Source organism: Nyctereutes procyonoides, unplaced genomic scaffold (assembly GCF_905146905.1).
Source record: "Nyctereutes procyonoides isolate TBG_1078 unplaced genomic scaffold, NYPRO_anot_genome, whole genome shotgun sequence".
Lineage (NCBI taxonomy): Eukaryota > Metazoa > Chordata > Mammalia > Carnivora > Canidae > Nyctereutes > Nyctereutes procyonoides.
The window spans coordinates 17,449,003-17,463,522 of record NW_026575051.1 but is presented as its reverse complement, the minus strand read 5'-3'; the positions used below and the strand labels follow the sequence as shown (position 1 = coordinate 17,463,522).

The 14,520-nt window shown below is 38.1% G+C and overlaps 1 pseudogene; it reads right to left on the bottom strand.

Moving 5' to 3' along the window:
• Positions 1-12,236: 12,236 nt before the first annotated feature.
• LOC129512860 (mediator of RNA polymerase II transcription subunit 7-like) lies at positions 12,237-12,952 on the bottom strand (annotated as a pseudogene).
• Positions 12,953-14,520: the final 1,568 nt, after the last annotated feature.

Genomic DNA, 14,520 nt, shown 5'->3' with positions numbered 1-14,520 from the left:
CTAGAACTAAACCACAAGAAGAAGTTTGGAAGAGTTTCAAACACGTGGAGGTTGAAGACCATTCTGCTAAAAGATGAAAGGGTCAACCAGGAAGTTAGAGAATAATTAAAAAGATTCATGGAAACTAATGAGAATGAAGATACAACGGTGCAAAATCTTTGGGATAGAGCAAAAGCAGTCCTGAGGGGGAAATACGTCACAATACAAGCATCCAACCAAAAACTGAAAAGAAGTCAAATACAAAAGCTAACCTTGCACCTAAAGGAGCTGGAGAAGGAACAGCAAATAAAACCTTCACCCAGCAGAAGAAGACAGTTAATGAAGATTCAAGCAGAACTCAATGAAATTGAGACCAGAAGAACTGTGGAACAGATCAACAAAATCAGGAGTTGGTTCTTTGAAAGAATTAATTCTTTGAAAGAATTAATAAGATAGATAAACATTAACCAGCCTTATTAAAAAGAAGAGAGAAAAGACTCAAATTAATAAACTCATGAATGAGAAAGGAGAGATCACCAAGACCAAGAATATACAAACGATTTTTAAAACTTATTATGAGCAGCTCTATGCCAATAAATTAGGCAAACTAGAAGAAATGGACGCAATTTGGAAAACCACAAACTACCAAAACTGGAACAGGAAGAAATAGAAAACCTGAACAGGCCGATAACCAGGGAGGAAATTGAAGCAGTCATCAAAAACCTCCCAAAACACAGAATCCAGGGCCAGATGGCTTCCCAGGGGAATTCTATCAAATGTTTAAAGAAGAAACAATACCTATTCTACTAAAGCTATTCCAAAAGATAAAAAGAGATAGAGTACTCCCAAACTCGTTCCATGAGGCCAGCATCACCTTAATTCCAAAACCAAAGACCCCACCAAAAAGGAGAATTATAGACCAATATCCTTGATGAACACAGATGCAAAAATTCTCAACAAGATACGAGCCAATAGGATCCAACGGTACATTAAGAAGATTATTCACCATGACCAAGTGGGATTTATCCCCAGGATGCAAGGCTGGTTCAACACTCCTAAAGCAATCAATGTGATTGATCATATCAGCAAGAGAAAAACCAAGAACCATAGGATCCTCTCAATAGATGCAGAGAAAGCATTGGACAAAATACAGCATCCATTCCTGATCAAAACTCTTCAGAGTGTAGGGATAGAGGGAACATTCCTCAACATCTTAAAAGCCATCTACGCAAAGCCCACTGCAAATATCATTCTCAATGGGGAAGCACTGGGAGGCTTTCCCCTAAGATCAGGAACAAGACAGGGATATCCACTCTCACCACTGCTATTCAACATCGTACTGGAAGTCCTAGCCTCAGCAATCAGACAACAAAAAGAAATTAAAGACATTTAAATTGGCAAAGAAGAAGTCAAACTCTCCCTCTTTGCAGATGACACGATATTGTACATAGAAAACCCAAAAGCCTCCACCCCAAGATTGCTAGAACTCATACAGCATTCAGCAGTGTGGCAGGATACAATATCAATGCCCAGAAATCAGTGGCATTTCTCTACACTAACAATGAGACTGAAGAAAGAGAAGTTAAGGAGTCAATCCCATTTACAATTGCACCCAAAAGCATAAGATACCTAGGAATAAACCTAACCAAAGAGGTAAAGGATCTATACCCTAAAAACTATAGAACCCTTCTGAAAGAAAGTGAGGAAGACACAAAGAGATGGAAAAATATTCCATGCTCATGGATTGGAAGAATTAATATTGTGAAAATGTCAATGATACCCAGGGCAATTTACATATTTAATACAATCCCTATCAAAATACCATGGACTTTCTTCAGAGAGTTGGAATAAATCATCTTAAGTTTTGTGTGGAATCAGAAAAGACCCCAAATAGCCAGGGGAATATTAAAAAAGAAAACCATAGCTGGGGGCATCACAATGCCAGATTTCAGGTTGTACTACAAAGCTGTGATCATCATAACAGTGTGGTACTGGCACAAAAACAGACACATAGATCAATGGAACAGAATAGAGAATCCAGAAGAGGACCCCCAACTCTATGGTCAACTAATATTCGACAAAGGAGGAAAGACGATCCACTGGAAAAAAGACAGTCTCTTCAATAAATGGTGCTGGGGAAATTGGTCATCCATATGCAGAAGACTGAAACTAGACCACTCTCTTACACCATGCACAAAGATAAACTCAAAATGGATGAAAGATCTAAATGTGAGACAAGATTCCATCAAAATCCTAGAGGAGAACATATGCAACACCCTTGTGAACTTGGCCACAGTAACTTCTTGCAAGATACATTCATGAAGGCAAGAGAAACAAAAGCAAAAATGAATTATTGGGACTTCATCAAGATAAAAAGCTTCTGCACAGCAAAAAGAAACAGTCAACAAAACTAAAAGACAACCTACAGAATGGGAAAAGATATTTGTAAATGACACATCAAATAAAGGGCTAGTATCCAAGATCTATAAAGAACTTCTTAAACTCAACACCAAAGAAACAAAAATCCAATCATGAAATGGGCAAAAGACATGAAGAGAAATCTCACAGAGGAAGACATAGACATGGCCAACATGCACATGAGAAAATGCTCTGCATCACTTGCCATCAGGGAAATACAAATCAAAACCACAATGAGATACCACCTCACACCAGTGAGAATGGGGAAAATTAATAAGGCAGGAAACAACAAATGTTGGAGAGGATGCGGAGAAAAGGGAACCCTCTTACACTGTTGGTGGGAATGTGAACTGGTGCAGCCACTCTGGAAAACTGTGTGGAGGTTCCTCAAAGAATTAAAAATAGACCTGCCCTACGACCCAGCAATTGCACTGTTAGGGATTTACCCCGAAGATTCAGATGCAATGAAACGCCGGGGCACCTGCACCCCGATGTTTCTAGCAGCCATGTCCACAATAGCCAAACTGTGGAAGGAGCCTCGGTGCCCATCGAAAGATGAATGGATAAAGAAGATGTGGTTTATGTATACAATGGAATATTACTCAGCCATTAGAAACAACAAATACCCACCATTTGCTTCAACGTGGATGGAACTGGAGGGTATTATGCTGAGTGAAGTAAGTCAATCGGAGAAGGACAAACAGTGTATGTTCTCACTTATTTGGGGAATATGAATAATAGTGAAGGGGAATATAAGGGAAGGGAGAAGAAATGTGTGGGAGATATCAGAAAGGGACACAGAACATAAAGACTTCTAACTCTGGGAAATGAACTAGGGGTGGTGGAAGGGGAGGAGGGCGGGGGGTGGGGGTGAATGGGTGACGGGCACGGAGGGGGACACTTGACGGGATGAGCACTGGGTGTTATTCTGTATGTTGGTAAATTGAACACCAATAAAAATTAATTTATAAAAAAAAAAGATATTTGTAAATGACACATCAAATAAAGGGCTAGCATCCAAGATCTATAAAGAACTTCTTAAACTCAACACCAAAGAAACAAACAATCCAATCATGAAATGGGCAAGAGACATGAACAGAAATTTCATAGAGGAAGACATAGACACGGCCAACAAGCACATGAGAAAATGCTCCACATCACTTGCCATGAGGGAAATACAAGTCAAAACCACAAGGAGATCCCACCTCACACCAGTAAGAATGGTGAACATTAACAAGGCAGGAAACAACAAATGTTGGAGAGGATGTGGAGAAAGGGGAACCCTCTTGCACTGTTGGTGGGAATGTGAACTGGTGCAGCCACTCTGGAAAACTGTGTGGAGGTTCCTCAAAGAGTTAAAAATAGACCTGCCCTACGACTCAGCAATTGCACTGCTGGGGATTTACCTCAAAGATACAGATGCAGTGAAACGCCGGGACACCTGCACCCCGATGTTTTTAGCAGCAATGTCCACAATAGCCAAACTGTGGAAGGAGCCTCGGTGTCCATCGAAAGACGAATGGATAAAGAAGATGTGGTTTATGTATACAATGGAATATTACTCAGCCATTAGAAACAACAAATACCCACCATTTGCTTTGAGGTGGATGGACCTGGAGGGTATTATGCTGAGTGAAATAAGTCAGTCGGAAAAGGGCAAACATTGTATGGTCTCATTCATTTGGGGAATATAAAAATTAGTGAAAGGGAATAAAGAGAAAGGAGAGAAAATGAGTGAAAATATCAGTGAGGGTGACAAAACATGAGAGATACCTAACTCTGGGAAATGAACAAGGGGTAGTGGAAGGGGAGGTGGGCGGGGGATTGGAGTGACCCAGTGACAGGCACTGAGGGGGGCACTTGGCGGGATGAGCACTGGGTGTTACGCTATATGTTGGCAAATTGAACTCCAATTTAAAAAAATTAAAAAAAAAAGGATCAAGAAAGAACCCAGGAGAAATCTGGCATTTTGTCATTAAAGGTTATTAAGCTACATTTGCCAAAACCAACATAACAATTTTGAGTCGGGCTTATTGTGATTTTTTAATTGATTAAACATTCGTAAATAAATCAAATTAACAAATTCTACCAGTACAAATTAAATTTATTGTTGAATTTCAGTTTCCTTAATTTGATATTTATTTCCTTCACATGCATAAAGTTCTGCAAGATTACTGATCACTTATTTTCTTCTTAAACCTCTGCTACACCTTTGGCTTTCAAGACATCAGTCTCTCTTGTTTTCTTAGGTGTATCTAATTTTTCTACTTCTGCTTTATCCTGTAAAAACAGTTCCCTGCCCCTTTTCAAAATATATATTGTGTTGGAGCTACCTTCACCACCTGTATAACCTCAACTAATTGCTTTATGACTTCGAGTTTGCATCCCTCCCTGAAATGCAAACTTGTAATGCCCACTGGACAGTTCCACCTGCATATTTCATAGGTATCTCAGACTCAAGCTCATTGTCTCCCTTCCTTTGTTAATACTCCTTTTCATCTGTATTGCTTATCTCAGTGGTAAGCAGTAGGCAAATAAAAACCTTCTGGTTCCCCTGGTTACCTTCCTCTCATTGTCATTCATCTTCCATATATAGCAATGCCCATGTTCTGCTGAATGTCCTTATTGTCTTTTTCCATCCCCTGACTTTCATCCCCAAAATCAGACCGTTCAAGAATTCATATTTTCTAATCTAGACTATTGAAATATTAAATAACTTGAATCTTATTTGTCCCTCACAATTCTGCTAAAGTGATTTTCCCAAGACATACAACTTATTATATTTCTTCTCTGACAAAATCATTAAAACCTCCTTAAAATGACATAGAAGTCTGTGATCTAGCCCCTGACCATCTTTCTGAAACAGTATCTCCCATCATTCTGTGTCCCATCATCATTATACACATACATGCAAATACTACATCATGCTGCAGCTTGTTAAACCACTTGACTAGTTCAGTTCCCAAGCACCTTATTTTATTCCCTCTGACTTTTGTTACTTTTTTCCCTGTCTCCTTCCATCACACAAAATTCTTTCCAGGAGCGTAACTCACACATATTAAATCTTTTTTTTTTTAATTTATGATAGTCACACACAGAGAGAGAGAGGCAGAGACACAGGCAGAGGGAGAAGCAGGCTCCATGCACCGGGAGCCCGACGCGGGACTCGATCCCAGGTCTCCAGGATCGCGCCCTGGGCCAAAGGCAGGCGCTAAACTGCTGCGCCACCCAGGGATCCCCCACACATATTAAATCTTAAATAAAATACTACCAAGTCAAAGCAAAGAATATATTAAACAATTACAACACTGAAAAGGATGCATTTACACCAGAAGAAAAAAAAGATAGTTTATTATTTAAAAAAATTAACATCACATAATGGGTCAAAGGAAAATACAGATATAATTCTAAAAGACATTTAATGGTATTTAATATTCTTTATTAGCAAATAATTTTACTTTTACCTGTGAATTTCACTATTTTACCCACTAATCTGTAACCTTAAAAGGGACACACAAGGGGCAAGTGAGTGGTGTAGTTGGTTAAGCAACTTACTCTTGGTTTTGGCTCAGGTCATGATCTCAGGGTTGTGAGATCAGGCACCACATTAGGCTCCTCACTCAACACAGAGTCAGCTTGGGTTTCTCTCTCCCTCCTTTCTGCCCCTCCCCCCTAGAATAAATAATTAAAAAGGGGGGGGGCACACAAAAGGATGTCTTGCTCATTATCCCTGATTTTTTTCCAGCAAATAAGAAGCACTTAATATGTCTGAGGTGGCCAATAGATACATGAAAGGATGCCCAACAACATTAATCATCAGGGAAGTGCAAATCAAAACCACAAAACCACAATGAGATATAATCTCACATCTTTAGAATTTATTATCAGAAAGAAAAATAAGTGTTGGTGAGGATATGAAAAAAAAAAGGGGAACCTTGTGCACCCTTGAGAATGTAGATCAGTGTGGTCACTCTGGAAAACAGTAGGGAGGTTCCTCTATTTTTAAGTTAGAACTACCTTATGATCTAACAATTCCACTTCTGGGTATTAATTTTAAAAAAATTAAAACACTAACTTGAAAAGATATATCCACCTTTATGTTTATTATAGCATTATTTACAGCAACCAAGGTATGGAAACAACTGAAGTGTCCACTGATGAATGAATGGATAAAGAAAATATAGCAAATATACACAATGGAATACTATTTAGCCTTAAAAAAGAAAGAAATCTTGTCATTCTCAACATTCATGAATGGACTTTGAGGGTATTATACAAAGTGAAATAAGTCAGACCAAAAAACACAAATACCATATTATCTCACTCTTATGTAGAATCTTTAAAAAATTGTTTTTAATGAGCTCATGCAAATAGAGAGCAAACTGGTGATTGCCCAAGGCAGAGGTAGGTGTGGGCAAAATTGGTGAAAGGGATCAAAGGTACAAATTTCTAATGGTAAAATGAATAGGTCATGAATGGGGATACAATGCACAGAATGGTTACCGTAGCTATTAATACCGTATTGAGTATTTGAAAGTAGCTAGGACTGTGGATCTTGAAAATTCTTATTACAAGAAAAAAAATTTGTAACTATCTATGATGACAAACTTATTGTGATAATCATTTTGCCACATACGATGATCAAATTATTATGTTGTGCGCCTGAAACTAACATAATGTTGTGTTAATTAATTAATTAATTGGGAGATGAATAAATACCCATCAAAATATTAATTGAATTTATGAATTCAATATATTAGGAAGAAATATAATTTTAACAAAGGATTGTCACATACTTTTCATATTTTATACTAAAATAAATTCTAGAGAAAGAATTTAAATGTCATAATCCAAAAAGAACAAATATATACATTTTGAATATGTGCCATAAAATCAGGAATATGTTAATGAGTGTAAAGTTAATGGAAAAAATAATAAAACAGGGCAGCCCCAGTGGCCCAGCGGTTTAGTGCCACCTTCAGCCCAGGGGGTGATCCTGGAGACCTGGGTTCAAGTCCCATATCAGGCTTCCTGCGTGGCTCCTGCTTCTCCCTCTGCCTGTGTCTCTACCTCTCACTCTCTCTGTGTCTTTCATGAATAAATAAATAAAATCATTTTAAAAAATAACAAAAACATAACAAAACAGAAGAACAGTATATTTACCATGTGGAAGTTCAAGGTGTAATTACTAAAACAGCAAAACAAACAAAAACAAAAAAAATAAACTGCAAAAAATATTTTCCCTGCAAATACTAAAAAGGTTAGATATCTTTAATATGTAAATCGTTCAAACAAATAATAAAAGCTGATCAATTAAGAGTATCCAAAGATATGAATAGACAATTCACAAAAGAAAGATTTTAAAACAATAAAATGTGAAAAGTTCAACTTCAATAATCATTTGTCTAATCGATATTTGTTGAAGACCTGCATGTGCCATATCTGCAATGATAAATATTGCATCAGTATTCCAGTGTCAAGAAACTGGTATTAAACAGATCAACAAAAATCTTTGTAGTATTCCAAGTGACAATGAGGTGTTCAAAGCACTGACATTTGAAGAGGGCAGGATTGGGGGATCCCTGGGTGGCGCAGCGGTTTAGCGCCTGCCTTTGGCCCAGGGCGCGATCCTGGAGACCCGGGATCGAGTCCCACGTCAGGCTCCCAGTGCATGGAGCCTGCTTCTCCCTCTGCCTATGTCTCTGCCTCTCTCTCTCTCTCTCTCTCTCTCTGTGACTATCATAAATAAATAAAAAAAAATTTGAAGAGGGCAGGATTGTTATCTTATATGGTGTAATCAGGGTAGACCTCTCGTAAGATGTGTGGCTATTATCAATTTATTGACTCTCAGCTCTAAATCCATATTGTTTGCTCTCTGTTCACTACTTTATCTCTTTATCTCTGTTCCTTTCTTGGGTGCTCTGTCTCAGACTAAAAGGTAGACCTTGCCTTCATTAAATCTGATATTTCTATGTTACTTCAAATTTCTTTTAGCCCTCTCAGGTGCTAAAGTAGAAACCCATAATACTAGTTTTTACAGTAGACATTAGGTTATCTAACAGATACATTATTTTTAGATTATAGTTGAAATAAAATACCAAATATGAAAATTCATGTAAACAAGTTATTGTCCATAAGAAAATTTCCACAGAAATATGTGAGGATGGTGGGGCACCTGGGTGGCTCAATCAGTTAAGCATCTGACTCTTGATTTTTTGCCCAGGTCATGATCTCTGGGTTGTGGGATCAAGCCCCATGTCAGGTTCTGCACTGGGCATGGAACCTGCTTGGGATTCTTTCTCTCCCTCACCTACTTTCTCTCCCTCTAAAAAAAGAAGTATTGTCTATACTTAACAAATTAAAAAATGAAATAAAATAATACTGGGAACCTAAAGTAAGAGTTACAAATAGCATAGACCATAAAATCAGACACATAGGGTCAGAAATCTTACTCTAAATTATAAATCATGTGATTTCAGACTAATTTCTATTAGCTTCAATTTCATCTTCAGGGAAAAAGATGGATAACAATAATAACCCTACCCTTGTGGGACTGTTGCAAAAAAAACAATAGCATAAGTAAGGAAAGCTCTTCTACCATTTATATTATCATAGTCTGCAAATTGTAAATACTTACTGGCATTTAAGGATTTGTCTTGAAGCAAAAGTATGAAAAAGGAGAGAAATCTTCTATATGTTATAATTTGTCATAAGGAAAGTTCACTCCTGCTCAAAGATTACTGTACCATAGCTTGATTTTTCCCAATATGTAGTACTTTGTCTTCAAATATAGAAAGCCTGGCCTCTCGGGACCCTGGGTAGCTCATTCAGTTAAGCGTCTGACTCTTGCTTTTAGCTCAGGCATGATCTCAGGGTCATGAAATCGAATCTTGAGTTGGCTCCCCCATTCAGCCAGAGTCTCCCTGGGATTCTCTCCTTCTCCCTCTCCCTCTCCCTCTTCCCCTCCCCATTGTGCTCGCTCTCTCCCTCTAAAAGTAAATCTTTAAATAAATAAATCTTTAAAAGGAAAAGAAAAGAAAGCCTTGCTGCTAAAACACAGAAGATATTTGAAGAAGATTTAAACCAAGGGAGAAAGTTACCAGAAGAAGAAAGCTGGAGGATAATATTCTATCTTCTTTCCCTTGGGTGTGCTCTTCTGATGGGGTGATTCATACAGTATCTCTTTGCAGATATCACTCAACACCAACCAACTGCACTTGCAACAGAACTCTTGCCAGCTTAGTGAGGCACTTGTTCACGTGTGCCTTCCCTCTTTCCTTGTCTCTCCTATCTCCCTCATTCCTGCTTCCATGAAATTGTGCTCTGTAATAAACTTAACACGTAAGCTCTTGCCTCAGGCTCTGCTTGCCAAAGAACCTGAGTGAAGACGATACGCTAAAGTAAAATCTATGGAGAAAATATTATGCAGTGGGACCAAAATGCACTCATACTTTTTATAGTAGAACTAGGACTATATATTTCTCAACTTTGTGTTAATTATTACCTGTCTTTCCAATGGCCTACAAGTTCAGTCTTCAGTTGGGTAGAGACCCCAGGGTACTCGTCTTTCTCAATCATGGGAGGTGAGATCTTTGGAGACTAGACAACTAGATTCTATCCTAGTACCATATAGTAAATGTGATTAAACATAGGAGGATAAAATTATTGATATCTCATTCCCAATTTATCCCCATAATTAACTGCTTCATTTTTCACCCGACTTCTCACATAGAAAGTTCAGAGTGATCCTTTATTCTTTTTATTTTTCTTTTTTCTTTTTTTTTTCAGAATATAAAATTCCATGAGGAATCCATCCCCACCACAAACTCATAAATTCATATACAGGTGATACTTTGACTCCTATAACAATGTTATAATATGACTCACTGCATTTTTTTACTGCACAAGGATTTGCAAAGCAGCCAAACGTTGGTTTTTTTTGCCTCTTAGCCCAATACCTTCCTCAAAGTTATAAAAAGGTTGAGGCCAAAGAAGAAAAGATGTTTCTCTGGATAGTTGCTAAAGTGTTATATAACATCCACCATGCCCTCCCCCTCCCAACCCATGCCCACAACAGGATGAGGTGGCTTCCCTCCTCCTTTGGTTCAATCTTAAGAAAGACTGGACTTGTCCTCTGGAGTTTTTTGAGCTCAAAGGTATATACTATTTACATGCCAGAAGAAAAAAAAAAGATATGACTGGCTAGCTAGCAGCCTGGCTAATAAAGAGGGCAACTTCTGTGATTTGCACAGGAAAAGGATAAATGAATGTTTCTAAGGAAACTGTCCTGTGGCCTTTTTAAGCTGACTTGTTCAGCTTTAGGGCTGGAGACCTTAACAGAGTAAATCCCAAAAGAGTGGTATACTGAAAACCAGAGACTGAGGGAAGAATCAAAACTGGACATCTGTGGGAAAGCATTATCTTTATCAGCAAGTCTTAATCTTAAAAATGCAGGGGAATCACCTGAGCGAGGACTTGTTAAAACCACAGCTTGCTGGGCTTCACCCCTAAGGTTTGACTCAGTAGGTCTGAGGTGAGATCTGAGAATTTGTATTTCTAATGAATCTCCAGAAGATGCTAATGCTGCTAGTTCAGGATTATACTTGGAGAACCACTGGCCTAGTTTAAAAGAAAGACGGCAGAGATCCTCAAACAAAAGGCAGGCTCCCCACCAAGACCTGGGAGTGGGTGAGAGTGAAGAGAAGAAAGTGCAGAGATAAAATCTCAGTGCTCAAAACAAGTTGATTTCTTGCTCACATAAAGTCAAATCAGATGGGGTTGGATAGGGGATAAATGAAGTTAATGAACAGAGGGCTTAGTCTTCAGTCATTCAAGCATCCAAACACTGAAACTTTGCCACCTTCAGGTGGCTTCTTTAGTTATTCTGGATGTGGACATCCAATCAGCACATGAGAGAACAGATCAGAGGATCATGCAAGAAATTTTTATGGGGCAAGCCTGGATTCCTACACCCACTGCTAAGAATTTAGTCATGCAAGGTCTCCTTACCTAGATGCAAGGAGAGTGGGGCCATGTAGTCCCTGACAGGACAGCCCCGCCTCAGCAATGTATGCTGGAGAGTAAGAATCTCCAGTGGACAACTAGCAGTCTCTGCTAGCAAACCCCCTTTCCATTGCAGGCTTCTAGCCTTAAGGAGTCTGAGTCCAGCTTTAAAGGGAATATAGCTAAAGTGAATATAAAGTGAATATAACTAAGAGTAACCAAAGGACTTTTTATCTGAGTGACAAGAAAAAAATTATGAGACCTATTCAGGATAGGGACAAGAGGATGAAGTAGTGTGTTTGCAGGGGCACTCATGAAAGAAAATAAAGTCGCTGTTTTAAGATCACAGAGTTTCTCTCTTTAAATATACGATACTGCTTTTTTAGAGAAGAAGCAAATTTTTAAGTGAAATAAATATAAAGATTTCATAATTTCACATTTATATACCTTGATGTTCTTTATCTCTCATTCTGAAAGCAGATGACAAATCTACTTTTCAAGGATGAAAGCTTGCTATTGTTGAGGGCATCTTCACTCTTCTACTGCAACTCCAAAAACAGAAACGTTCCACATGATAGCTGCAAATTTCTTGCCTTAATTTTAAGGTGATTACACTTAATGCAAGCGTACTCATTCATTTGCCTGTTTGCCATGAAGTGAAATTACTGCCTGTGACATCTCATAATTCATGAAGTTGGAGAGTCAAGACATTTACTTGATAGTGATAGTGATAACTATCTAGTGATAACTCTTTTAAGCTGTCCCAAAGCAAATTAACTAATATACAATGCTACTTACTCAAAGGGAGAAAGAAAAACAAGAAAAAGAAACATCCTTCACTGTCTTTCATTAATTGCATCAATCAGGACACACAAGGCAGCATCTTTCTCTATCATCTGGTCTTTCTGATGATAAATTCATCAGAATATTTAACAGAATGACAAATTCATTCCAAAATTCATGTGAGCTGAATTTTCTCTCTGTAGTTGATTCTGACCAGTTCTATCACCAGGCATCCATCGCTTCAGTTTTTACTCTTCATGCCTGCCTGCTTCTGAATGGGGCAAATCATCAGGAAAAGAAGCCAAAGGATTGTGAATCATCTCAATGACCTGTTGCACATGCTTTTGACACATCATAACTATTTCAAGGTGTTAACATTTCTGAACCTTCACTGTCATATTCAAGATCTCTCCATGTGGTGCACATCTACAAAAAGCAGCTTAAGATCTTCTATCTTTCTCTTCTCATTTTATCTTTCCGGGGCTCCTTATCAAAATATCTGAAAGGTCTAGGAAGTTAACAAGGATAGACATATTGAGTTTTCTCAGTTCATTCTCATGACAAACAGCATAGGATGAAGCTGTTTGATGTCCTGTCTGCAGAGCAGATGATAAGATCACCACATTGGAACTGATGCCAAACATCATGTAATTCTTTCTTATTGGAAGTGTAGGCTTGACAGGCCTTGCTGAGTGTTTCCATCTGTATATTCCTTGATGTACTGCATCAGAGACGGTAGAAGGCCACTCACTTGCTGTGGCTCACCCATTGTGGAAAAGCCAGAACTCCAGCTTTCTCTTTACACTGGTAGCCGCCTTGGTCACCACTGCCAACATCTGATCTCTGGCCTCCTCCTCCAAGAAGAAGCCACTGATGCTTTTTAAAAATGCCTTTCTTTTACTCACATGCCACATCCAGTCTATCAGTAAATCATGTTGACTTTCCCTGCAAGATAATTCCCAGTTTAATCCATTTTCTTCCATCCTTGCTGCCATAAACCTACACTAAACCACTATCATCTCTTGGTCTGTCACTGCAATAAACCTCTAACTGTCTCTCTGCTTTCATTCTTGTACTCTACCTCCTGATTCATTCTGCATATGGAGTCATACCTTAACTTAGTTAATATCACATTATTCCACTTTCAACAGTTTCTCATATTTTATAGAATAAATCAAACCCCTCTTTCTTCTTTTCTTCATCTACCATGCTTTCCTCCTCTAACTTAGGTCTGAGCATAGTGATCAAAGCCCACAGTAAAACAATTTTATTGCAACTGAAACCAGTTAGGTGTTTTATTCAAATTATAGCAGAATATTTTCTTCTGGAATTCTAAATATCCAAACAATAAAGCTTCATGAGGTCAAGAACGAGAGGCAAATTTGAAAAAGCTTGTTAAAAATGTTTAGCCAATAAATATCTGAATTATCATATTTTAAAGTAGTTGAATTATTAAGTTGGAATTATTTTAGTAGTTTCAATAATTATTTGAATTATTAACAAGATATAGAGTGTATCAGGGCAGATAGTCTTGGAAATAGGAAAGTGATATGTATTCAATAGTAAACAATGCATTCTTCCAAAAATATCATTTTCTCGGTATGTATTTGCCTTCTTTTTGTCTTTTCTTCTTTTTTGCTTTAGTTAATTTTCCTCAAGTGTTCTTCCTTTTCTTTGTTCCTTAATGACACTTTTGTAACAATAGGGTCTCAAACTTTTGTGTCCAAATTTAGTCATTCCACCAATATTTATGGCTTCCTTACTCCATGCCAAGCACCAGTCTAGGAGCTGAGAATGGTACAAGACCCACATGGTTTCTAAGTAATCTTTTGAACAATGTCAAGCACATACTGACATCATATTCATCAATTCATTCATGGATTAATTTGATCAGTAATAACTGCTGATTATAGAAGTCTTTTTCTGTCCACATGAAAGTACCTTAATAAATCTTGTTATTACCAAGCATCATCTCTTACTTCATTTAGTTGAGCTGCAGAACTGGAAGCTTCAGAGGAGACTAAGGAATAGTAATTTATGATCACAGGGAATGGGGCACACCGGCTAGGAGGCTTATAATCTTGCGATGAGGAGACACTGTAAGTGTACACAGAAAAACAGATGGCATTGCCATTTTTGGGTTGATGCTGACACGAGAGGCAAGCAAGTGTCTGATCTAAGTCATCCTGGTCTTCTCCTTTTGTCCCTCATCTATCTTTATCTCTATGTCTATGTAATTCTATTGCTTTCATTTTTACCCTCCATCAGCCCAAGGCAAAGCTTGGGATTATTACCAATTTATCCAGATATCTTCTTGTTTACTATTCTTTTTGTTTA